Source organism: Phyllobates terribilis, unplaced genomic scaffold (assembly GCF_046119375.1).
Source record: "Phyllobates terribilis strain yellow unplaced genomic scaffold, ASM4611937v1 Scaffold_142__1_contigs__length_4687701, whole genome shotgun sequence".
NCBI classification, from domain to species: domain Eukaryota; kingdom Metazoa; phylum Chordata; class Amphibia; order Anura; family Dendrobatidae; genus Phyllobates; species Phyllobates terribilis.
The window spans coordinates 2,826,473-2,851,995 of record NW_027362902.1 but is presented as its reverse complement, the minus strand read 5'-3'; the positions used below and the strand labels follow the sequence as shown (position 1 = coordinate 2,851,995).

The 25,523-nt window shown below is 44.3% G+C and overlaps 16 non-coding genes across 16 annotated transcripts; all 16 read right to left on the bottom strand.

Moving 5' to 3' along the window:
- Positions 1 to 501: 501 nt before the first annotated feature.
- Positions 502 to 692, bottom strand: LOC141205906 (U2 spliceosomal RNA). Its single transcript, XR_012276578.1, has one exon. It is a non-coding gene; the product is annotated as a U2 spliceosomal RNA (small nuclear RNA).
- Positions 693 to 1,807: 1,115 nt separating this feature from the next.
- Positions 1,808 to 1,998, bottom strand: LOC141205905 (U2 spliceosomal RNA). Its single transcript, XR_012276577.1, has one exon. It is a non-coding gene; the product is annotated as a U2 spliceosomal RNA (small nuclear RNA).
- A 1,115-nt stretch (positions 1,999 to 3,113) lies between these two features.
- LOC141205904 (U2 spliceosomal RNA) lies at positions 3,114 to 3,304 on the bottom strand. Its single transcript, XR_012276576.1, has one exon. It is a non-coding gene; the product is annotated as a U2 spliceosomal RNA (small nuclear RNA).
- Positions 3,305 to 4,419: 1,115 nt separating this feature from the next.
- Positions 4,420 to 4,610, bottom strand: LOC141205903 (U2 spliceosomal RNA). The gene has a single exon (XR_012276575.1). It is a non-coding gene; the product is annotated as a U2 spliceosomal RNA (small nuclear RNA).
- A 1,115-nt stretch (positions 4,611 to 5,725) lies between these two features.
- LOC141205902 (U2 spliceosomal RNA) lies at positions 5,726 to 5,916 on the bottom strand. Its single transcript, XR_012276574.1, has one exon. It is a non-coding gene; the product is annotated as a U2 spliceosomal RNA (small nuclear RNA).
- A 1,115-nt stretch (positions 5,917 to 7,031) lies between these two features.
- On the bottom strand, positions 7,032 to 7,222 carry LOC141205901 (U2 spliceosomal RNA). Its single transcript, XR_012276573.1, has one exon. It is a non-coding gene; the product is annotated as a U2 spliceosomal RNA (small nuclear RNA).
- A 1,112-nt stretch (positions 7,223 to 8,334) lies between these two features.
- LOC141206329 (U2 spliceosomal RNA) lies at positions 8,335 to 8,525 on the bottom strand. The gene has a single exon (XR_012276961.1). It is a non-coding gene; the product is annotated as a U2 spliceosomal RNA (small nuclear RNA).
- Positions 8,526 to 14,658: 6,133 nt separating this feature from the next.
- LOC141206099 (U2 spliceosomal RNA) lies at positions 14,659 to 14,849 on the bottom strand. Its single transcript, XR_012276765.1, has one exon. It is a non-coding gene; the product is annotated as a U2 spliceosomal RNA (small nuclear RNA).
- A 1,115-nt stretch (positions 14,850 to 15,964) lies between these two features.
- Positions 15,965 to 16,155, bottom strand: LOC141206050 (U2 spliceosomal RNA). The gene has a single exon (XR_012276716.1). It is a non-coding gene; the product is annotated as a U2 spliceosomal RNA (small nuclear RNA).
- A 1,115-nt stretch (positions 16,156 to 17,270) lies between these two features.
- Positions 17,271 to 17,461, bottom strand: LOC141205900 (U2 spliceosomal RNA). Its single transcript, XR_012276572.1, has one exon. It is a non-coding gene; the product is annotated as a U2 spliceosomal RNA (small nuclear RNA).
- Positions 17,462 to 18,575: 1,114 nt separating this feature from the next.
- LOC141206098 (U2 spliceosomal RNA) lies at positions 18,576 to 18,766 on the bottom strand. Its single transcript, XR_012276764.1, has one exon. It is a non-coding gene; the product is annotated as a U2 spliceosomal RNA (small nuclear RNA).
- A 1,115-nt stretch (positions 18,767 to 19,881) lies between these two features.
- Positions 19,882 to 20,072, bottom strand: LOC141205898 (U2 spliceosomal RNA). Its single transcript, XR_012276570.1, has one exon. It is a non-coding gene; the product is annotated as a U2 spliceosomal RNA (small nuclear RNA).
- A 1,114-nt stretch (positions 20,073 to 21,186) lies between these two features.
- Positions 21,187 to 21,377, bottom strand: LOC141205897 (U2 spliceosomal RNA). Its single transcript, XR_012276569.1, has one exon. It is a non-coding gene; the product is annotated as a U2 spliceosomal RNA (small nuclear RNA).
- A 1,115-nt stretch (positions 21,378 to 22,492) lies between these two features.
- Positions 22,493 to 22,683, bottom strand: LOC141205896 (U2 spliceosomal RNA). Its single transcript, XR_012276568.1, has one exon. It is a non-coding gene; the product is annotated as a U2 spliceosomal RNA (small nuclear RNA).
- A 1,115-nt stretch (positions 22,684 to 23,798) lies between these two features.
- LOC141205895 (U2 spliceosomal RNA) lies at positions 23,799 to 23,989 on the bottom strand. The gene has a single exon (XR_012276567.1). It is a non-coding gene; the product is annotated as a U2 spliceosomal RNA (small nuclear RNA).
- Positions 23,990 to 25,104: 1,115 nt separating this feature from the next.
- Positions 25,105 to 25,295, bottom strand: LOC141205894 (U2 spliceosomal RNA). Its single transcript, XR_012276566.1, has one exon. It is a non-coding gene; the product is annotated as a U2 spliceosomal RNA (small nuclear RNA).
- Between the last annotated feature and the right edge of the window lie 228 nt (positions 25,296 to 25,523).

Genomic DNA, 25,523 nt, shown 5'->3' with positions numbered 1-25,523 from the left:
AAGGAGACAACGTTTCAGAAAAGGCATTGTAGCAAACCAAAAAAGAAATTTTAAGCGCAGCAGAGTAACCAGCGCACATACCTGTTAGCTCAGGTGAGTTTAAAAGGCTGCTGTTGATAACAAGGGCATTTGCTAAATAGATGGTGTGTGTGCAACAATATACTGAAAGGTCAATTATATTGTGCAGCTTATCTCACCACCTGTAGTTATTTAGGTGAAAGCTCCAAAATGCTTGCCTAATATGTCTGTTTATCCAAAAGGAAGTAAAAAGGGAGAGCTAGAAAGATAGCATTGCATCACATTACATGGCAATGCAATGCACAGTTGCTGAAGTTGAACCAAAATGAGCTTGTAATCTGGCTTCTGCAACTTTGAACATGAAAAATCCAATGAGGAGAAGAAAAGCAAAGCCAAAGAGTCCATCCCCAAATCCGACAAACAAGCAAAATGAACAAAAAACATTGAATTCAATTCTTTCTGATTTTAGAAACTGCATTAAAGAAGGGGTGCACCGGTCCTGGAGATACTGCAATACCAGGTCAATGCGTGGAGTGGACAGAGCAAGCTCTTTTTCCATCTCCCTGTTCTAAAAATCCATTTAATATATGGTCCCCAGATAGGGGACGTATCAGATATTAAACTGATAAGAACAGATACTACACTTGATCTTAGCCAAAAGGCCGAGAAGCGATAACCAGAATTGGTTTCAAACTACGGAGCCACCCAAGGATCCTGAAAAGTCCATTTGTGGAGATGAGCTCCTGGACTCCCGTTAAGAAGACATGTTGTCAACCTCTAGATCCCTTACATGCCTGCACTTTTCGGCTTGCTGCTGCTGCAATCCACGCGTTTTAGATCTGCATAACTCCACCTCTTTAAACACAGCACCTTCACCCCCTGCTGTTCCCACCCGCCTCAACACCGTTGGAAGGGAGGAGAACCAATTAAGGCGGGGGGTGGGGTGGAACGAGCAGCTGTCTACCCTTAGCAGGAGGGCTCCTGATTACATACCTCTCCTGCTGCTGCTGCTGCTGGCTGTCCAGCAGCAGACTGAAGGTGGCTGCTGCTGTGCACAGGTATATAAAGGCTCAGAGCCTATTATGACACGCGCAGCCAGCGTTCCATTGCCACATTCCATCTACTGCAGGCAGGATACCTGGCTGGCTGAATGTCGCTGAGAAGCTCACATAGACCGCCATAAGCAACAGTTTAACAGAATGCCACAGACTAATCAACCAAACTTTTTGGGTTGGGTTCTCTTTTATAGTCTGCAGGCATTAAATGAAAGAAGTCAGTGTTCCAGCAGAAGGAGACAACGTTTCAGAAAAGGCATTGTAGCAAACCAAAAAAGAAATTTTAAGCGCAGCAGAGTAACCAGCGCACATACCTGTTAGCTCAGGTGAGTTTAAAAGGCTGCTGTTGATAACAAGGGCATTTGCTAAATAGATGGTGTGTGTGCAACAATATACTGAAAGGTCAATTATATTGTGCAGCTTATCTCACCACCTGTAGTTATTTAGGTGAAAGCTCCAAAATGCTTGCCTAATATGTCTGTTTATCCAAATGGAAGTAAAAAGGGAGAGCTAGAAAGATAGCATTGCATCACATTACATGGCAATGCAATGCACAGTTGCTGAAGTTGAACCAAAATGAGCTTGTAATCTGGCTTCTGCAACTTTGAACATGAAAAATCCAATGAGGAGAAGAAAAGCAAAGCCAAAGAGTCCATCCCCAAATCCGACAAACAAGCAAAATGAACAAAAAACATTGAATTCAATTCTTTCTGATTTTAGAAACTGCATTAAAGAAGGGGTGCACCGGTCCTGGAGATACTGCAATACCAGGTCAATGCGTGGAGTGGACAGAGCAAGCTCTTTTTCCATCTCCCTGTTCTAAAAATCCATTTAATATATGGTCCCCAGATAGGGGACGTATCAGATATTAAACTGATAAGAACAGATACTACACTTGATCTTAGCCAAAAGGCCGAGAAGCGATAACCAGAATTGGTTTCAAACTACGGAGCCACCCAAGGATCCTGAAAAGTCCATTTGTGGAGATGAGCTCCTGGACTCCCGTTAAGAAGACATGTTGTCAACCTCTAGATCCCTTACATGCCTGCACTTTTCGGCTTGCTGCTGCTGCAATCCACGCGTTTTAGATCTGCATAACTCCACCTCTTTAAACACAGCACCTTCACCCCCTGCTGTTCCCACCCGCCTCAACACCGTTGGAAGGGAGGAGAACCAATTAAGGCGGGGGGTGGGGTGGAACGAGCAGCTGTCTACCCTTAGCAGGAGGGCTCCTGATTACATACCTCTCCTGCTGCTGCTGCTGCTGGCTGTCCAGCAGCAGACTGAAGGTGGCTGCTGCTGTGCACAGGTATATAAAGGCTCAGAGCCTATTATGACACGCGCAGCCAGCGTTCCATTGCCACATTCCATCTACTGCAGGCAGGATACCTGGCTGGCTGAATGTCGCTGAGAAGCTCACAGAGACCGCCATAAGCAACAGTTTAACAGAATGCCACAGACTAATCAACCAAACTTTTTGGGTTGGGTTCTCTTTTATAGTCTGCAGGCATTAAATGAAAGAAGTCAGTGTTCCAGCAGAAGGAGACAACGTTTCAGAAAAGGCATTGTAGCAAACCAAAAAAGAAATTTTAAGCGCAGCAGAGTAACCAGCGCACATACCTGTTAGCTCAGGTGAGTTTAAAAGGCTGCTGTTGATAACAAGGGCATTTGCTAAATAGATGGTGTGTGTGCAACAATATACTGAAAGGTCAATTATATTGTCCAGCTTATCTCACCACCTGTAGTTATTTAGGTGAAAGCTCCAAAATGCTTGCCTAATATGTCTGTTTATCCAAAAGGAAGTAAAAAGGGAGAGCTAGAAAGATAGCATTGCATCACATTACATGGCAATGCAATGCACAGTTGCTGAAGTTGAACCAAAATGAGCTTGTAATCTGGCTTCTGCAACTTTGAACATGAAAAATCCAATGAGGAGAAGAAAAGCAAAGCCAAAGAGTCCATCCCCAAATCCGACAAACAAGCAAAATGAACAAAAAACATTGAATTCAATTCTTTCTGATTTTAGAAACTGCATTAAAGAAGGGGTGCACCGGTCCTGGAGATACTGCAATACCAGGTCAATGCGTGGAGTGGACAGAGCAAGCTCTTTTTCCATCTCCCTGTTCTAAAAATCCATTTAATATATGGTCCCCAGATAGGGGACGTATCAGATATTAAACTGATAAGAACAGATACTACACTTGATCTTAGCCAAAAGGCCGAGAAGCGATAACCAGAATTGGTTTCAAACTACGGAGCCACCCAAGGATCCTGAAAAGTCCATTTGTGGAGATGAGCTTCTGGACTCCCGTTAAGAAGACATGTTGTCAACCTCTAGATCCCTTACATGCCTGCACTTTTCGGCTTGCTGCTGCTGCAATCCACGCGTTTTAGATCTGCATAACTCCACCTCTTTAAACACAGCACCTTCACCCCCTGCTGTTCCCACCCGCCTCAACACCGTTGGAAGGGAGGAGAACCAATTAAGGCGGGGGGTGGGGTGGAACGAGCAGCTGTCTACCCTTAGCAGGAGGGCTCCTGATTACATACCTCTCCTGCTGCTGCTGCTGCTGGCTGTCCAGCAGCAGACTGAAGGTGGCTGCTGCTGTGCACAGGTATATAAAGGCTCAGAGCCTATTATGACACGCGCAGCCAGCGTTCCATTGCCACATTCCATCTACTGCAGGCAGGATACCTGGCTGGCTGAATGTCGCTGAGAAGCTCACAGAGACCGCCATAAGCAACAGTTTAACAGAATGCCACAGACTAATCAACCAAACTTTTTGGGTTGGGTTCTCTTTTATAGTCTGCAGGCATTAAATGAAAGAAGTCAGTGTTCCAGCAGAAGGAGACAACGTTTCAGAAAAGGCATTGTAGCAAACCAAAAAAGAAATTTTAAGCGCAGCAGAGTAACCAGCGCACATACCTGTTAGCTCAGGTGAGTTTAAAAGGCTGCTGTTGATAACAAGGGCATTTGCTAAATAGATGGTGTGTGTGCAACAATATACTGAAAGGTCAATTATATTGTGCAGCTTATCTCACCACCTGTAGTTATTTAGGTGAAAGCTCCAAAATGCTTGCCTAATATGTCTGTTTATCCAAAAGGAAGTAAAAAGGGAGAGCTAGAAAGATAGCATTGCATCACATTACATGGCAATGCAATGCACAGTTGCTGAAGTTGAACCAAAATGAGCTTGTAATCTGGCTTCTGCAACTTTGAACATGAAAAATCCAATGAGGAGAAGAAAAGCAAAGCCAAAGAGTCCATCCCCAAATCCGACAAACAAGCAAAATGAACAAAAAACATTGAATTCAATTCTTTCTGATTTTAGAAACTGCATTAAAGAAGGGGTGCACCGGTCCTGGAGATACTGCAATACCAGGTCAATGCGTGGAGTGGACAGAGCAAGCTCTTTTTCCATCTCCCTGTTCTAAAAATCCATTTAATATATGGTCCCCAGATAGGGGACGTATCAGATATTAAACTGATAAGAACAGATACTACACTTGATCTTAGCCAAAAGGCCGAGAAGCGATAACCAGAATTGGTTTCAAACTACGGAGCCACCCAAGGATCCTGAAAAGTCCATTTGTGGAGATGAGCTCCTGGACTCCCGTTAAGAAGACATGTTGTCAACCTCTAGATCCCTTACATGCCTGCACTTTTCGGCTTGCTGCTGCTGCAATCCACGCGTTTTAGATCTGCATAACTCCACCTCTTTAAACACAGCACTTTCACCCCCTGCTGTTCCCACCCGCCTCAACACCGTTGGAAGGGAGGAGAACCAATTAAGGCGGGGGGTGGGGTGGAACGAGCAGCTGTCTACCCTTAGCAGGAGGGCTCCTGATTACATACCTCTCCTGCTGCTGCTGCTGCTGGCTGTCCAGCAGCAGACTGAAGGTGGCTGCTGCTGTGCACAGGTATATAAAGGCTCAGAGCCTATTATGACACGCGCAGCCAGCGTTCCATTGCCACATTCCATCTACTGCAGGCAGGATACCTGGCTGGCTGAATGTCGCTGAGAAGCTCACAGAGACCGCCATAAGCAACAGTTTAACAGAATGCCACAGACTAATCAACCAAACTTTTTGGGTTGGGTTCTCTTTTATAGTCTGCAGGCATTAAATGAAAGAAGTCAGTGTTCCAGCAGAAGGAGACAACGTTTCAGAAAAGGCATTGTAGCAAACCAAAAAAGAAATTTTAAGCGCAGCAGAGTAACCAGCGCACATACCTGTTAGCTCAGGTGAGTTTAAAAGGCTGCTGTTGATAACAAGGGCATTTGCTAAATAGATGGTGTGTGTGCAACAATATACTGAAAGGTCAATTATATTGTGCAGCTTATCTCACCACCTGTAGTTATTTAGGTGAAAGCTCCAAAATGCTTGCCTAATATGTCTGTTTATCCAAAAGGAAGTAAAAAGGGAGAGCTAGAAAGATAGCATTGCATCACATTACATGGCAATGCAATGCACAGTTGCTGAAGTTGAACCAAAATGAGCTTGTAATCTGGCTTCTGCAACTTTGAACATGAAAAATCCAATGAGGAGAAGAAAAGCAAAGCCAAAGAGTCCATCCCCAAATCCGACAAACAAGCAAAATGAACAAAAAACATTGAATTCAATTCTTTCTGATTTTAGAAACTGCATTAAAGAAGGGGTGCACCGGTCCTGGAGATACTGCAATACCAGGTCAATGCGTGGAGTGGACAGAGCAAGCTCTTTTTCCATCTCCCTGTTCTAAAAATCCATTTAATATATGGTCCCCAGATAGGGGACGTATCAGATATTAAACTGATAAGAACAGATACTACACTTGATCTTAGCCAAAAGGCCGAGAAGCGATAACCATAATTGGTTTAAAACTACGGAGCCACCCAAGGATCCTGAAAAGTCCATTTGTGGAGATGAGCTCCTGGACTCCCGTTAAGAAGACATGTTGTCAACCTCTAGATCCTTTACATGCCTGCACTTTTCGGCTTGCTGCTGCTGCAATCCACGCGTTTTAGATCTGCATAACTCCACCTCTTTAAACACAGCACCTTCACCCCCTGCTGTTCCCACCCGCCTCAACACCGTTGGAAGGGAGGAGAACCAATTAAGGCGGGGGGTGGGGTGGAACGAGCAGCTGTCTACCCTTAGCAGGAGGGCTCCTGATTACATACCTCTTCTGCTGCTGCTGCTGCTGGCTGTCCAGCAGCAGACTGAAGGTGGCTGCTGCTGTGCACAGGTATATAAAGGCTCAGAGCCTATTATGACACGTGCAGCCAGCGTTCCATTGCCACATTCCATCTACTGCAGGCAGGATACCTGGCTGGCTGAATGTCGCTGAGAAGCTCACAGAGACCGCCATAAGCAACAGTTTAACAGAATGCCACAGACTAATCAACCAAACTTTTTGGGTTGGGTTCTCTTTTATAGTCTGCAGGCATTAAATGAAAGAAGTCAGTGTTCCAGCAGAAGGAGACAACGTTTCAGAAAAGGCATTGTAGCAAACCAAAAAAGAAATTTTAAGCGCAGCAGAGTAACCAGCGCACATACCTGTTAGCTCAGGTGAGTTTAAAAGGCTGCTGTTGATAACAAGGGCATTTGCTAAATAGATGGTGTGTGTGCAACAATATACTGAAAGGTCAATTATATTGTGCAGCTTATCTCACCACCTGTAGTTATTTAGGTGAAAGCTCCAAAATGCTTGCCTAATATGTCTGTTTATCCAAAAGGAAGTAAAAAGGGAGAGCTAGAAAGATAGCATTGCATCACATTACATGGCAATGCAATGCACAGTTGCTGAAGTTGAACCAAAATGAGCTTGTAATCTGGCTTCTGCAACTTTGAACATGAAAAATCCAATGAGGAGAAGAAAAGCAAAGCCAAAGAGTATATCCCCAAATCCGACAAACAAGCAAAATGAACAAAAAACATTGAATTCAATTCTTTCTGATTTTAGAAACTGCATTAAAGAAGGGGTGCACCGGTCCTGGAGATACTGCAATACCAGGTCAATGCGTGGAGTGGACAGAGCAAGCTCTTTTTCCATCTCCCTGTTCTAAAAATCCATTTAATATATGGTCCCCAGATAGGGGACGTATCAGATATTAAACTGATAAGAACAGATACTACACTTGATCTTAGCCAAAAGGCCGAGAAGCGATAACCAGAATTGGTTTCAAACTACGGAGCCACCCAAGGATCCTGAAAAGTCCATTTGTGGAGATGAGCTCCTGGACTCCCGTTAAGAAGACATGTTGTCAACCTCTAGATCCCTTACATGCCTGCACTTTTCGGCTTGCTGCTGCTGCAATCCACGCGTTTTAGATCTGCATAACTCCACCTCTTTAAACACAGCACCTTCACCCCCTGCTGTTCCCACCCGCCTCAACACCGTTGGAAGGGAGGAGAACCAATTAAGGCGGGGGGTGGGGTGGAACGAGCAGCTGTCTACCCTTAGCAGGAGGGCTCCTGATTACATACCTCTCCTGCTGCTGCTGCTGGCTGTCCAGCAGCAGACTGAAGGTGGCTGCTGCTGTGCACAGGTATATAAAGGCTCAGAGCCTATTATGACACGCGCAGCCAGCGTTCCATTGCCACATTCCATCTACTGCAGGCAGGATACCTGGCTGGCTGAATGTCGCTGAGAAGCTCACAGAGACCGCCATAAGCAACAGTTTAACAGAATGCCACAGACTAATCAACCAAACTTTTTGGGTTGGGTTCTCTTTTATAGTCTGCAGGCATTAAATGAAAGAAGTCAGTGTTCCAGCAGAAGGAGACAACGTTTCAGAAAAGGCATTGTAGCAAACCAAAAAAGAAATTTTAAGCGCAGCAGAGTAACCAGCGCACATACCTGTTAGCTCAGGTGAGTTTAAAAGGCTGCTGTTGATAACAAGGGCATTTGCTAAATAGATGGTGTGTGTGCAACAATATACTGAAAGGTCAATTATATTGTGCAGCTTATCTCACCACCTGTAGTTATTTAGGTGAAAGCTCCAAAATGCTTGCCTAATATGTCTGTTTATCCAAAAGGAAGTAAAAAGGGAGAGCTAGAAAGATAGCATTGCATCACATTACATGGCAATGCAATGCACAGTTGCTGAAGTTGAACCAAAATGAGCTTGTAATCTGGCTTCTGCAACTTTGAACATGAAAAATCCAATGAGGAGAAGAAAAGCAAAGCCAAAGAGTCCATCCCCAAATCCGACAAACAAGCAAAATGAACAAAAAACATTGAATTCAATTCTTTCTGATTTTAGAAACTGCATTAAAGAAGGGGTGCACCGGTCCTGGAGATACTGCAATACCAGGTCAATGCGTGGAGTGGACAGAGCAAGCTCTTTTTCCATCTCCCTGTTCTAAAAATCCATTTAATATATGGTCCCCAGATAGGGGACGTATCAGATATTAAACTGATAAGAACAGATTTTTTTTTTTTTTTTTTTTTTTTTTTTTTTAAACCATTCAGTTTAGTTTTTTAGCAAACAGTATGAATTTCTCCAAAATTTGCTACTTAAAACTGCTCATCATCATGGTTCTATTTATTCAGCAGTAGTATAAGACGAAATATAATCACAAGGGAACATCCTTTACGTAACACAAATGCAGAAACTTCAAGGAATCACAAAGAAAAAAATCACTGGTATTTGATAAGGTAATGCCACTTTTTAAATTTCCAAATCCCTTCGGCATCTGTGCCACCACCGCCTCTGCTGTCCAACTTATATATCAGGTATAGTCTTGAAAGAATAAGTCTAACACATTCATTCACTGATAAAGATTTCCTCTTGAAAAGTCCAAGGTTCCTTGCATCCCACAAACTCTCCATCACACAAGCCATTATCAACCATAAAATTCTATCTTTAGACCGACTACACGCACCAATTCCAAACATCGCCACACGCCAATCCACAAAATTCACGCCTGCTAAACCCTTACACAATCCACCTACACACTTCCACACACTGTACGCGTACTCACAATCCCACATAACATGCCTCACAGTCTCACAACCACCACATCCCACTCTCGGACACACATCTGTTCTTATCAACTCTCTTTTCTTCTGCACTTCTCTCACAGGTAAAATATTATGTAAAGTCATCCACACCACATCCTTCTGTTTGTTTGACATCCCAAACGTATCTAACTTCTTCCATGCATCTGAAACCTCATTCCCTCTCAGCCCAACAATATTACACTCTACCTCATTTGCACTCATTCTTTTCACCACATTCTTGGTCATTCTAAAATCATTCATTCCCACACTCAACAAATCATGCTTTCTCACAAATTTCTCAATCACCTCATACCAAACAGGACACTTAAAGGCCACAGGCACACTCGCATCTCTCTTCCTCCAGCATAACCCATACAACATCCATCCAGCAGAATAATTAGCCATAAAAGCACCTTTATTGCCTTTACCCAGCAAAATAACCACAGTCTTAATATAATTAAGACCTAAAAAAACTTCAATATTGGGAAAGGCCAGCCCACCATGCTGACAAGCCTTAAAAAGGCTCTCCCGCTTCAACTTCTCCATCTTACTACACCACAGGAATGTGAATACCAACTTCTCTATTCTCTTAATTTTCCTGTAAGGAGAAGGAAAAACAGTCGCCACATAAAGCAGGATAGGGAGAATCACTGCTTTGATAATTAACACCTTACCACGCAGAGTCAATTCTCTCATTCGCCAAAAATTCAATTTACGTTCAACCCGCATACCACACTCTTCCCAACTTTCATTCCCTTTTAAGTCATCATTAAATAATACGCCCAAAATCTTGATTGCACCCACTTCACACTTTACACCATCCATACGAATACTACTATCTCCAAAACATTTAAAACTACATTTATTCCAATTTACCCTAAAACCAGACGCACCAACAAAAAAATCCAAAAGCAATTTAATTCTACTCAAAGAAGCCATACTTTCACTCACAACCACAACATCATCCATATAACCTAACACTTTCACATGCTTACCACCACTACCAGGCACCAACAAACCTCTCATCATTTTATCCCGTCTAATCAAACATAACAATGGTTCTATTACACATACAAATAAGACGGGGGACATAGGACACCCCTGCCTTACTCCTGACCTAATCTTCACTTTGTCACACAGCCACCCATTAACCAAGAACTCACTTGACACACAATCATACAATGATTTTACACAATTCACAAATTCTCTAGGAAACCCCATTCTTTCCAGTACTTTAAACAAAAACACATGCGAAACCCTGTCAAACGCCTTCTCAAAATCAATAGCTAAAGTCATACATTTCTGCTTTCTATCCTTGCAATCCCCAATCATATCTCTCAACAATAACAAGTTATCACTCATACTTCTTCCAGGCACTGCACATACTTGGTCCTCCTCCACAACACTACCAATCACTTCACGCATACGATTTGCCAGTAACTTACTGTAGACCTTATAATCCGAATTCAGCAGTGTTATTGGTCTCCAGTTTTCCAAACGTTTCCTCTCACCCTTTTTATACACAAGCACAACCACTCCTTCTTTCATTGATTCACACAACCTACCATTCACCCACATATACTTACATACCTCAGTCAAATCTGTTCCCAAAACTTCCCATGCTTTCACATACAACTCTACAGGTATACCATCTTTTCCAGGAGTCTTACTCTTTTTAGCACTCCACACCACATTCTTCACTTCATCCAGAACTACATCCTCACACAACAGATCACGCTCCTCAGAATCAAGTTTTTTCTCCACACCATTCAGAACATATGACACAAGCCCAGAGTCAATCCATTTCTCATCATACAACTTGCTATAAAACCTATTCACTTCTTTCAGCACATCCTCACCCATACAGTTGGTTCCACTTTCATTCACAACTTCATTCATATCAGTCTTCCTACCATTCATTTTTTTAAAAAAGAACCTCGTACACTTCTCATTTTTCTCCAGGTGCTCAATTTTAGTACGATATATAATTTCCTTTCCTTTCTCATCCAACACACGCTTCAATTCATTCTTAGCCTCAGTAAGTTGATCAGACATCTCCAAACCACTTGCAACACACTTTCTCAACCAGTCAATCCGTCTATTAAGGTCATTAAACCTATTCCTATATCTGGCAGCTTTTCTATAGCCCCACTTTTTGAAGAAAGTTTTAAATTGCACTTTCACCCAGTCCCACCAGTCAAGAACACACACAAAATCCTTCTTACGCATTCTCCATCTTTCATACTTTACATTAAACTCATTCATCACCTCATCATCCTCTAACAGCCTTGCATTCAACTTCCATACCCCACCGCCATACACTTGGTCACCATTCGCACAAAACACGCCTCTCAAACATTCATGGTCCGAAAAAGGTACCTTTTGTTGAGAAAAATCCAAACATACCATATTTTTAGAAAATAACATTAAATCAATTCTGGAATGAATCTCACCACGGTCAGCATGGTATGTCGGCGGTGGTGGCATGCCAAGAACAACAACTGCTGCATCTAAAAAGGAAAAATCACAAATTAAATGGGACAATTTCTTTCCTGTTATGTCACACTTTCCTTCTGTGACACAATTAACGTCCCCAACAAAAATAGTGGGAGATTTCCCTGGAAGAAAAAAACTTAATTTTTCAAGAAGAGCAAGCCGCTCTTCCTTCCCTGTAGGGCAATATAAATTAATAATTCTGACCCGCCACCCTCTATAACTCAAAAATGCAATTAAACATCGGCCCACCTCCACCACAATATAACTATCAATAGAGATTTCTTTATTCCCAACTAATATCCCCACCCCATCATTTTTATTATGATTAGACCCTGACCAGATATGCTGTCCGTAAGGCCAGTCTTTGTCACAAGGAGCATCCTGAATCCCACACTCCTGAAGGCAAAAAACATCAGCACCTAAATGTTTCAGGTAGTCCAGAACAGTTGTTCTTCTGATTTTAGATCTGATCTGCCTTACATTTAGGGACACTACATCCCAACCAGATTGGCAAGACATTAATTAAAGAAAAGAAATACATGACTCAATGTTGATCACACCATACTCATCCATTATCATCAGACTGGGAAAGCACCCCAAAGGTGTTGATGCTCTCAGGGATGCCAAGGTAAGGAGCATCAGGGGAGAAGACATCCTGCGGGTAAATGCGGTCACTTGCAGGACTGTCGCACCCTCCGCTGGCAGGTGAGTACTCTCGTCTGGGTTTTTTATTGGCCAGTTCAGGAGTATCATCATCATCAAAAGACCTCCCAGAAGTAAAGTCTCCTTGGCCACCATCCCTGGCCACCTCTTCGTCTGTAGCACCCCAGGACAATGCAGGGGTTCGAGCAAGAGACACATCCATGTCACCCTCACCACATATTTCGGACTGATGAGGGAGGTCCACATCCAACTCGGAGATCTCCATACTTGGCCCAGCAGGGGCTGGAGGGTCCAACAGGGTCTGGGCCTCACCCACCAGATCTTCAACCTCAGGGGGCTCCGTCTCCTCATTGATCTCTGCAGTAGTCACCTGTGGGGTAACAGCAGGGACAGTAGGCTTACCTTTGGTCACTTCGGAGAAGGACCTAGGCTTGACTTTAGCCTTACAATCCCGAATCACATGTCCTTCCTCCCCGCAGGCATCACATACCACCGGGTTGGAACAATCCTTCGCCAGATGACCGTACTTGTTGCACTTTCTACAGTTTGGCAATTGTTTGCAGAAATCCTGGATATGCCCGAACATGTTGCATCTCCTGCAGAACAATGGCACCTCGGGAAAAAACAGATATCCAGAGTCTCTTCCAATTGTAAAGTTCAGGGGAGGATAGTGAATACCTCCAGGACCATGAGGGTCTATCCCAAACCTCACAAAGTATTTATACTTCCCAGTCCACAGCCCTTCTCCATTTAAGATTTTATGGGAGAATTGCACAAAAATGCAGTGTCTTCTCAGGAATGCAGTGATATCATCCCGGGAGATAAAGGGGTTGTGCATGAATACAACCACCGGGATATCCCCCTTAGAGTAGAGTACAGTGAAGATAAGTCCATCCAGCTGAGGGTGCTCTGAAAGGACTTGAAGAGTTTTGAAAAGGTTTTGGCAAGCCGCCATAGAAGAAAGCACCAAGACGTACCTATGCTCCCTTCTGAACTCCTGCAAACAGATGATCTCCGACTTCTGGATCTTCAGGATTTCATAGAAAATGGCGTTGACCAGGTATGACAACGAGAAATGGTCCTTCTTCTCCTCAGAGACCTCGATACGGAAAGCATTCTTGACCCGGGGATCCCCGGTCCCAGCAAAGCGAAGCTTGACACCCATGGTCGCTTCAGGAATCGCCTTCTCGTTTCCTCCTCACTCTCCCCCTATAGCAGCATCCAGCTTAAGCCACCGAAGTGGCGATGCTGGAAGGCCGAGGGCTAGTACACAAGGAACCTCTTGTCCAAACACTAGGTCTGAGCCAAAAGGCCGAGAAGCGATAACCAGAATTGGTTTCAAACTACGGAGCCACCCAAGGATCCTGAAAAGTCCATTTGTGGAGATGAGCTCCTGGACTCCCGTTAAGAAGACATGTTGTCAACCTCTAGATCCCTTACATGCCTGCACTTTTCGGCTTGCTGCTGCTGCAATCCACGCGTTTTAGATCTGCATAACTCCACCTCTTTAAACACAGCACCTTCACCCCCTGCTGTTCCCACCCGCCTCAACACCGTTGGAAGGGAGGAGAACCAATTAAGGCGGGGGGTGGGGTGGAACGAGCAGCTGTCTACCCTTAGCAGGAGGGCTCCTGATTACATACCTCTCCTGCTGCTGCTGCTGGGGGCTGTCCAGCAGCAGACTGAAGGTGGCTGCTGCTGTGCACAGGTATATAAAGGCTCAGAGCCTATTATGACACGCGCAGCCAGCGTTCCATTGCCACATTCCATCTACTGCAGGCAGGATACCTGGCTGGCTGAATGTCGCTGAGAAGCTCACAGAGACCGCCATAAGCAACAGTTTAACAGAATGCCACAGACTAATCAACCAAACTTTTTGGGTTGGGTTCTCTTTTATAGTCTGCAGGCATTAAATGAAAGAAGTCAGTGTTCCAGCAGAAGGAGACAACGTTTCAGAAAAGGCATTGTAGCAAACCAAAAAAGAAATTTTAAGCGCAGCAGAGTAACCAGCGCACATACCTGTTAGCTCAGGTGAGTTTAAAAGGCTGCTGTTGATAACAAGGGCATTTGCTAAATAGATGGTGTGTGTGCAACAATATACTGAAAGGTCAATTATATTGTGCAGCTTATCTCACCACCTGTAGTTATTTAGGTGAAAGCTCCAAAATGCTTGCCTAATATGTCTGTTTATCCAAAAGGAAGTAAAAAGGGAGAGCTAGAAAGATAGCATTGCATCACATTACATGGCAATGCAATGCACAGTTGCTGAAGTTGAACCAAAATGAGCTTGTAATCTGGCTTCTGCAACTTTGAACATGAAAAATCCAATGAGGAGAAGAAAAGCAAAGCCAAAGAGTCCATCCCAAAATCCGACAAACAAGCAAAATGAACAAAAAACATTGAATTCAATTCTTTCTGATTTTAGAAACTGCATTAAAGAAGGGGTGCACCGGTCCTGGAGATACTGCAATACCAGGTCAATGCGTGGAGTGGACAGAGCAAGCTATTTTTCCATCTCCCTGTTCTAAAAATCCATTTAATATATGGTCCCCAGATAGGGGACGTATCAGATATTAAACTGATAAGAACAGATACTACACTTGATCTTAGCCAAAAGGCCGAGAAGCGATAACCAGAATTGGTTTCAAACTACGGAGCCACCCAAGGATCCTGAAAAGTCCATTTGTGGAGATGAGCTCCTGGACTCCCGTTAAGAAGACATGTTGTCAACCTCTAGATCCCTTACATGCCTGCACTTTTCGGCTTGCTGCTGCTGCAATCCACGCGTTTTAGATCTGCATAACTCCACCTCTTTAAACACAGCACCTTCACCCCCTGCTGTTCCCACCCGCCTCAACACCGTTGGAAGGGAGGAGAACCAATTAAGGCGGGGGGTGGGGTGGAACGAGCAGCTGTCTACCCTTAGCAGGAGGGCTCCTGATTACATACCTCTCCTGCTGCTGCTGCTGCTGGCTGTCCAGCAGCAGACTGAAGGTGGCTGCTGCTGTGCACAGGTATATAAAGGCTCAGAGCCTATTATGACATGCGCAGCCAGCGTTCCATTGCCACATTCCATCTACTGCAGGCAGGATACCTGGCTGGCTGAATGTCGCTGAGAAGCTCACAGAGACCGCCATAAGCAACAGTTTAACAGAATGCCACAGACTAATCAACCAAACTTTTTGGGTTGGGTTCTCTTTTATAGTCTGCAGGCATTAAATGAAAGAAGTCAGTGTTCCAGCAGAAGGAGACAACGTTTCAGAAAAGGCATTGTAGCAAACCAAAAAAGAAATTTTAAGCGCAGCAGAGTAACCAGCGCACATACCTGTTAGCTCAGGTGAGTTTAAAAGGCTGCTGTTGATAACAAGGGCATTTGCTAAATAGATGGTGTGTGTGCAACAATATACTGAAAGGTCAATTATATTGTGCAGCTTATCTCACCACCTGTAGTTATTTAGGTGAAAGCTCCAAAATGCTTGCCTAATATGTCTGTTTATCCAAAAGGAAGTAAAAAGGGAGAGCTAGAAAGATAGCATTGCATCACATTACATGGCAATGCAATGCACAGTTGCTGAAGTTGAACCAAAATGAGCTTGTAATCTGGCTTCTGCAACTTTGAACATGAAAAATCCAATGAGGAGAAGAAAAGCAAAGCCAAAGAGTCCATCCCAAAATCCGACAAACAAGCAAAATGAACAAAAAACATTGAATTCAATTCTTTCTGATTTTAGAAACTGCATTAAAGAAGGGGTACACCGGTCCTGGAGATACTGCAATACCAGGTCAATGCGTGGAGTGGACAGAGCAAGCTCTTTTTCCATCTCCCTGTTCTAAAAATCCATTTAATATATGGTCCCCAGATAGGGGACGTATCAGATATTAAACTGATAAGAACAGATACTACACTTGATCTTAGCCAAAAGGCCGAGAAGCGATAACCAGAATTGGTTTCAAACTACGGAGCCACCCAAGGATCCTGAAAAGTCCATTTGTGGAGATGAGCTCCTGGACTCCCGTTAAGAAGACATGTTGTCAACCTCTAGATCCCTTACATGCCTGCACTTTTCGGCTTGCTGCTGCTGCAATCCACGCGTTTTAGATCTGCATAACTCCACCTCTTTAAACACAGCACCTTCACCCCCTGCTGTTCCCACCCGCCTCAACACCGTTGGAAGGGAGGAGAACCAATTAAGGCGGGGGGTGGGGTGGAACGAGCAGCTGTCTACCCTTAGCAGGAGGGCTCCTGATTACATACCTCTCCTGCTGCTGCTGCTGCTGGCTGTCCAGCAGCAGACTGAAGGTGGCTGCTGCTGTGCACAGGTATATAAAGGCTCAGAGCCTATTATGACACGCGCAGCCAGCGTTCCATTGCCACATTCCATCTACTGCAGGCAGGATACCTGGCTGGCTGAATGTCGCTGAGAAGCTCACAGAGACCGCCATAAGCAACAGTTTAACAGAATGCCACAGACTAATCAACCAAACTTTTTGGGTTGGGTTCTCTTTTATAGTCTGCAGGCATTAAATGAAAGAAGTCAGTGTTCCAGCAGAAGGAGACAACGTTTCAGAAAAGGCATTGTAGCAAACCAAAAAAGAAATTTTAAGCGCAGCAGAGTAACCAGCGCACATACCTGTTAGCTCAGGTGAGTTTAAAAGGCTGCTGTTGATAACAAGGGCATTTGCTAAATAGATGGTGTGTGTGCAACAATATACTGAAAGGTCAATTATATTGTGCAGCTTATCTCACCACCTGTAGTTATTTAGGTGAAAGCTCCAAAATGCTTGCCTAAAATGTCTGTTTATCCAAAAGGAAGTAAAAAGGGAGAGCTAGAAAGATAGCATTGCATCACATTACATGGCAATGCAATGCACAGTTGCTGAAGTTGAACCAAAATGAGCTTGTAATCTGGCTTCTGCAACTTTGAACATGAAAAATCCAATGAGGAGAAGAAAAGCAAAGCCAAAGAGTCCATCCCAAAATCCGACAAACAAGCAAAATGAACAAAAAACATTGAATTCAATTCTTTCTGATTTTAGAAACTGCATTAAAGAAGGGGTGCACCGGTCCTGGAGATACTGCAATACCAGGTCAATGCGTGGAGTGGACAGAGCAAGCTCTTTTTCCATCTCCCTGTTCTAAAAATCCATTTAATATATGGTCCCCAGATAGGGGACGTATCAGATATTAAACTGATAAGAACAGATACTACACTTGATCTTAGCCAAAAGGCCGAGAAGCGATAACCAGAATTGGTTCAAACTACGGAGCCACCCAAGGATCCTGAAAAGTCCATTTGTGGAGATGAGCTCCTGGACTCCCGTTAAGAAGACATGTTGTCAACCTCTAGATCCCTTACATGCCTGCACTTTTCGGCTTGCTGCTGCTGCAATCCACGCGTTTTAGATCTGCATAACTCCACCTCTTTAAACACAGCACCTTCACCCCCTGCTGTTCCCACCCGCCTCAACACCGTTGGAAGGGAGGAGAACCAATTAAGGCGGGGGGTGGGGTGGAACGAGCAGCTGTCTACCCTTAGCAGGAGGGCTCCTGATTACATACCTCTCCTGCTGCTGCTGCTGCTGGCTGTCCAGCAGCAGACTGAAGGTGGCTGCTGCTGTGCACAGGTATATAAAGGCTCAGAGCCTATTATGACACGCGCAGCCAGCGTTCCATTGCCACATTCCATCTACTGCAGGCAGGATACCTGGCTGGCTGAATGTCGCTGAGAAGCTCACAGAGACCGCCATAAGCAACAGTTTAACAGAATGCCACAGACTAATCAACCAAACTTTTTGGGTTGGGTTCTCTTTTATAGTCTGCAGGCATTAAATGAAAGAAGTCAGTGTTCCAGCAGAAGGAGACAACGTTTCAGAAAAGGCATTGTAGCAAACCAAAAAAGAAATTTTAAGCGCAGCAGAGTAACCAGCGCACATACCTGTTAGCTCAGGTGAGTTTAAAAGGCTGCTGTTGATAACAAGGGCATTTGCTAAATAGATGGTGTGTGTGCAACAATATACTGAAAGGTCAATTATATTGTGCAGCTTATCTCACCACCTGTAGTTATTTAGGTGAAAGCTCCAAAATGCTTGCCTAATATGTCTGTTTATCCAAAAGGAAGTAAAAAGGGAGAGCTAGAAAGATAGCATTGCATCACATTACATGGCAATGCAATGCACAGTTGCTGAAGTTGAACCAAAATGAGCTTGTAATCTGGCTTCTGCAACTTTGAACATGAAAAATCCAATGAGGAGAAGAAAAGCAAAGCCAAAGAGTCCATCCCAAAATCCGACAAACAAGCAAAATGAACAAAAAACATTGAATTCAATTCTTTCTGATTTTAGAAACTGCATTAAAGAAGGGGTGCACCGGTCCTGGAGATACTGCAATACCAGGTCAATGCGTGGAGTGGACAGAGCAAGCTATTTTTCCATCTCCCTGTTCTAAAAATCCATTTAATATATGGTCCCCAGATAGGGGACGTATCAGATATTAAACTGATAAGAACAGATACTACACTTGATCTTAGCCAAAAGGCCGAGAAGCGATAACCAGAATTGGTTTCAAACTACGGAGCCACCCAAGGATCCTGAAAAGTCCATTTGTGGAGATGAGCTCCTGGACTCCCGTTAAGAAGACATGTTGTCAACCTCTAGATCCCTTACATGCCTGCACTTTTCGGCTTGCTGCTGCTGCAATCCACGCGTTTTAGATCTGCATAACTCCACCTCTTTAAACACAGCACCTTCACCCCCTGCTGTTCCCACCCGCCTCAACACCGTTGGAAGGGAGGAGAACCAATTAAGGCGGGGGGTGGGGTGGAACGAGCAGCTGTCTACCCTTAGCAGGAGGGCTCCTGATTACATACCTCTCCTGCTGCTGCTGCTGCTGGCTGTCCAGCAGCAGACTGAAGGTGGCTGCTGCTGTGCACAGGTATATAAAGGCTCAGAGCCTATTATGACACGCGCAGCCAGCGTTCCATTTCCACATTCCATCTACTGCAGGCAGGATACCTGGCTGGCTGAATGTCGCTGAGAAGCTCACAGAGACCGCCATAAGCAACAGTTTAACAGAATGCCACAGACTAATCAACCAAACTTTTTGGGTTGGGTTCTCTTTTATAGTCTGCAGGCATTAAATGAAAGAAGTCAGTGTTCCAGCAGAAGGAGACAACGTTTCAGAAAAGGCATTGTAGCAAACCAAAAAAGAAATTTTAAGCGCAGCAGAGTAACCAGCGCACATACCTGTTAGCTCAGGTGAGTTTAAAAGGCTGCTGTTGATAACAAGGGCATTTGCTAAATAGATGGTGTGTGTGCAACAATATACTGAAAGGTCAATTATATTGTGCAGCTTATCTCACCACCTGTAGTTATTTAGGTGAAAGCTCCAAAATGCTTGCCTAAAATGTCTGTTTATCCAAAAGGAAGTAAAAAGGGAGAGCTAGAAAGATAGCATTGCATCACATTACATGGCAATGCAATGCACAGTTGCTGAAGTTGAACCAAAATGAGCTTGTAATCTGGCTTCTGCAACTTTGAACATGAAAAATCCAATGAGGAGAAGAAAAGCAAAGCCAAAGAGTCCATCCCAAAATCCGACAAACAAGCAAAATGAACAAAAAACATTGAATTCAATTCTTTCTGATTTTAGAAACTGCATTAAAGAAGGGGTGCACCGGTCCTGGAGATACTGCAATACCAGGTCAATGCGTGGAGTGGACAGAGCAAGCTCTTTTTCCATCTCCCTGTTCTAAAAATCCATTTAATATATGGTCCCCAGATAGGGGACGTATCAGATATTAAACTGATAAGAACAGATACTACACTTGATCTTAGCCAAAAGGCCGAGAAGCGATAACCAGAATTGGTTTCAAACTACGGAGCCACCCAAGGATCCTGAAAAGTCCATTTGTGGAGATGAGCTCCTGGACTCCCGTTAAGAAGACATGTTGTCAACCTCTAGATCCCTTACATGCCTGCACTTTTCGGCTTGCTGCTGCTGCAATCCACGCGTTTTAGATCTGCATAACTCCACCTCTTTAAACACAGCACCTTCACCCCCTGCTGTTCCCACCCGCCTCAACACCGTTGGAAGGGAGGAGAACCAATTAAGGTGGGGGGTGGGGTGGAACGAGCAGCTGTCTACCCTTAGCAGGAGGGCTCCTGATTACATACCTCTCCTGCTGCTGCTGCTGCTGGCTGTCCAGCAGCAGACTGAAGGTGGCTGCTGCTGTGCACAGGTATATAAAGGCTCAGAGCCTATTATGACACGCGCAGCCAGCGTTCCATTGCCACATTCCATCTACTGCAGGCAGGATACCTGGCTGGCTGAATGTCGCTGAGAAGCTCACAGAGACCGCCATAAGCAACAGTTTAACAGAATGCCACAGACTAATCAACCAAACTTTTTGGGTTGGGTTCTCTTTTATAGTCTGCAGGCATTAAATGAAAGAAGTCAGTGTTCCAGCAGAAGGAGACAACGTTTCAGAAAAGGCATTGTAGCAAACCAAAAAAGAAATTTTAAGCGCAGCAGAGTAACCAGCGCACATACCTGTTAGCTCAGGTGAGTTTAAAAGGCTGCTGTTGATAACAAGGGCATTTGCTAAATAGATGGTGTGTGTGCAACAATATACTGAAAGGTCAATTATATTGTGCAGCTTATCTCACCACCTGTAGTTATTTAGGTGAAAGCTCCAAAATGCTTGCCTAATATGTCTGTTTATCCAAAAGGAAGTAAAAAGGAGAGCTAGAAAGATAGCATTGCATCACATTACATGGCAATGCAATGCACAGTTGCTGAAGTTGAACCAAAATGAGCTTGTAATCTGGCTTCTGCAACTTTGAACATGAAAAATCCAATGAGGAGAAGAAAAGCAAAGCCAAAGAGTCCATCCCCAAATCCGACAAACAAGCAAAATGAACAAAAAACATTGAATTCAATTCATTCTGATTTTAGAAACTGCATTAAAGAAGGGGTGCACCGGTCCTGGAGATACTGCAATACCAGGTCAATGCGTGGAGTGGACAGAGCAAGCTCTTTTTCCATCTCCCTGTTCTAAAAATCCATTTAATATATGGTCCCCAGATAGGGGACGTATCAGATATTAAACTGATAAGAACAGATACTACACTTGATCTTAGCCAAAAGGCCGAGAAGCGATAACCAGAATTGGTTTCAAACTACGGAGCCACCCAAGGATCCTGAAAAGTCCATTTGTGGAGATGAGCTCCTGGACTCCCGTTAAGAAGACATGTTGTCAACCTCTAGATCCCTTACATGCCTGCACTTTTCGGCTTGCTGCTGCTGCAATCCACGCGTTTTAGATCTGCATAACTCCACCTCTTTAAACACAGCACCTTCACCCCCTGCTGTTCCCACCCGCCTCAACACCGTTGGAAGGGAGGAGAACCAATTAAGGCGGGGGGTGGGGTGGAACGAGCAGCTGTCTACCCTTAGCAGGAGGGCTCCTGATTACATACCTCTCCTGCTGCTGCTGCTGCTGGCTGTCCAGCAGCAGACTGAAGGTGGCTGCTGCTGTGCACAGGTATATAAAGGCTCAGAGCCTATTATGACACGCGCAGCCAGCGTTCCATTGCCACATTCCATCTACTGCAGGCAGGATACCTGGCTGGCTGAATGTCGCTGAGAAGCTCACAGAGACCGCCATAAGCAACAGTTTAACAGAATGCCACAGACTAATCAACCAAACTTTTTGGGTTGGGTTCTCTTTTATAGTCTGCAGGCATTAAATGAAAGAAGTCAGTGTTCCAGCAGAAGGAGACAACGTTTCAGAAAAGGCATTGTAGCAAACCAAAAAAGAAATTTTAAGCGCAGCAGAGTAACCAGCGCACATACCTGTTAGCTCAGGTGAGTTTAAAAGGCTGCTGTTGATAACAAGGGCATTTGCTAAATAGATGGTGTGTGTGCAACAATATACTGAAAGGTCAATTATATTGTGCAGCTTATCTCACCACCTGTAGTTATTTAGGTGAAAGCTCCAAAATGCTTGCCTAATATGTCTGTTTATCCAAAAGGAAGTAAAAAGGGAGAGCTAGAAAGATAGCATTGCATCACATTACATGGCAATGCAATGCACAGTTGCTGAAGTTGAACCAAAATGAGCTTGTAATCTGGCTTCTGCAACTTTGAACATGAAAAATCCAATGAGGAGAAGAAAAGCAAAGCCAAAGAGTCCATCCCCAAATCCGACAAACAAGCAAAATGAACAAAAAACATTGAATTCAATTCTTTCTGATTTTAGAAACTGCATTAAAGAAGGGGTGCACCGGTCCTGGAGATACTGCAATACCAGGTCAATGCGTGGAGTGGACAGAGCAAGCTCTTTTTCCATCTCCCTGTTCTAAAAATCCATTTAATATATGGTCCCCAGATAGGGGACGTATCAGATATTAAACTGATAAGAACAGATACTACACTTGATCTTAGCCAAAAGGCCGAGAAGCGATAACCAGAATTGGTTTCAAACTACGGAGCCACCCAAGGATCCTGAAAAGTCCATTTGTGGAGATGAGCTCCTGGACTCCCGTTAAGAAGACATGTTGTCAACCTCTAGATCCCTTACATGCCTGCACTTTTCGGCTTGCTGCTGCTGCAATCCACGCGTTTTAGATCTGCATAACTCCACCTCTTTAAACACAGCACCTTCACCCCCTGCTGTTCCCACCCGCCTCAACACCGTTGGAAGGGAGGAGAACCAATTAAGGCGGGGGGTGGGGTGGAACGAGCAGCTGTCTACCCTTAGCAGGAGGGCTCCTGATTACATACCTCTCCTGCTGCTGCTGCTGCTGGCTGTCCAGCAGCAGACTGAAGGTGGCTGCTGCTGTGCACAGGTATATAAAGGCTCAGAGCCTATTATGACACGCGCAGCCAGCGTTCCATTGCCACATTCCATCTACTGCAGGCAGGATACCTGGCTGGCTGAATGTCGCTGAGAAGCTCACAGAGACCGCCATAAGCAACAGTTTAACAGAATACCACAGACTAATCAACCAAACTTTTTGGGTTGGGTTCTCTTTTATAGTCTGCAGGCATTAAATGAAAGAAGTCAGTGTTCCAGCAGAAGGAGACAACGTTTCAGAAAAGGCATTGTAGCAAACCAAAAAAGAAATTTTAAGCGCAGCAGAGTAACCAGCGCACATACCTGTTAGCTCAGGTGAGTTTAAAAGGCTGCTGTTGATAACAAGGGCATTTGCTAAATAGATGGTGTGTGTGCAACAATATACTGAAAGGTCAATTATATTGTGCAGCTTATCTCACCACCTGTAGTTATTTAGGTGAAAGCTCCAAAATGCTTGCCTAATATGTCTGTTTATCCAAAAGGAAGTAAAAAGGGAGAGCTAGAAAGATAGCATTGCATCACATTACATGGCAATGCAATGCACAGTTGCTGAAGTTGAACCAAAATGAGCTTGTAATCTGGCTTCTGCAACTTTGAACATGAAAAATCCAATGAGGAGAAGAAAAGCAAAGCCAAAGAGTCCATCCCCAAATCCGACAAACAAGCAAAATGAACAAAAAACATTGAATTCAATTCTTTCTGATTTTAGAAACTGCATTAAAGAAGGGGTGCACCGGTCCTGGAGATACTGCAATACCAGGTCAATGCGTGGAGTGGACAGAGCAAGCTCTTTTTCCATCTCCCTGTTCTAAAAATCCATTTAATATATGGTCCCCAGATAGGGGACGTATCAGATATTAAACTGATAAGAACAGATACTACACTTGATCTTAGCCAAAAGGCCGAGAAGCGATAACCAGAATTGGTTTCAAACTACGGAGCCACCCAAGGATCCTGAAAAGTCCATTTGTGGAGATGAGCTCCTGGACTCCCGTTAAGAAGACATGTTGTCAACCTCTAGATCCCTTACATGCCTGCACTTTTCGGCTTGCTGCTGCTGCAATCCACGCGTTTTAGATCTGCATAACTCCACCTCTTTAAACACAGCACCTTCACCCCCTGCTGTTCCCACCCGCCTCAACACCGTTGGAAGGGAGGAGAACCAATTAAGGCGGGGGGTGGGGTGGAACGAGCAGCTGTCTACCCTTAGCAGGAGGGCTCCTGATTACATACCTCTCCTGCTGCTGCTGCTGCTGGCTGTCCAGCAGCAGACTGAAGGTGGCTGCTGCTGTGCACAGGTATATAAAGGCTCAGAGCCTATTATGACACGCGCAGCCAGCGTTCCATTGCCACATTCCATCTACTGCAGGCAGGATACCTGGCTGGCTGAATGTCGCTGAGAAGCTCACAGAGACCGCCATAAGCAACAGTTTAACAGAATGCCACAGACTAATCAACCAAACTTTTTGGGTTGGGTTCTCTTTTATAGTCTGCAGGCATTAAATGAAAGAAGTCAGTGTTCCAGCAGAAGGAGACAACGTTTCAGAAAAGGCATTGTAGCAAACCAAAAAAGAAATTTTATGCGCAGCAGAGTAACCAGCGCACATACCTGTTAGCTCAGGTGAGTTTAAAAGGCTGCTGTTGATAACAAGGGCATTTGCTAAATAGATGGTGTGTGTGCAACAATATACTGAAAGGTCAATTATATTGTGCAGCTTATCTCACCACCTGTAGTTATTTAGGTGAAAGCTCCAAAATGCTTGCCTAATATGTCTGTTTATCCAAAAGGAAGTAAAAAGGGAGAGCTAGAAAGATAGCATTGCATCACATTACATGGCAATGCAATGCACAGTTGCTGAAGTTGAACCAAAATGAGCTTGTAATCTGGATTCTGCAACTTTGAACATGAAAAATCCAATGAGGAGAAGAAAAGCAAAGCCAAAGAGTCCATCCCCAAATCCGACAAACAAGCAAAATGAACAAAAAACATTGAATTCAATTCTTTCTGATTTTAGAAACTGCATTAAAGAAGGGGTGCACCGGTCCTGGAGATACTGCAATACCAGGTCAATGCGTGGAGTGGACAGAGCAAGCTCTTTTTCCATCTCCCTGTTCTAAAAATCCATTTAATATATGGTCCCCAGATAGGGGACGTATCAGATATTAAACTGATAAGAACAGATACTACACTTGATCTTAGCCAAAAGGCCGAGAAGCGATAACCAGAATTGGTTTCAAACTACGGAGCCACCCAAGGATCCTGAAAAGTCCATTTGTGGAGATGAGCTCCTGGACTCCCGTTAAGAAGACATGTTGTCAACCTCTAGATCCCTTACATGCCTGCACTTTTCGGCTTGCTGCTGCTGCAATCCACGCGTTTTAGATCTGCATAACTCCACCTCTTTAAACACAGCACCTTCACCCCCTGCTGTTCCCACCCGCCTCAAC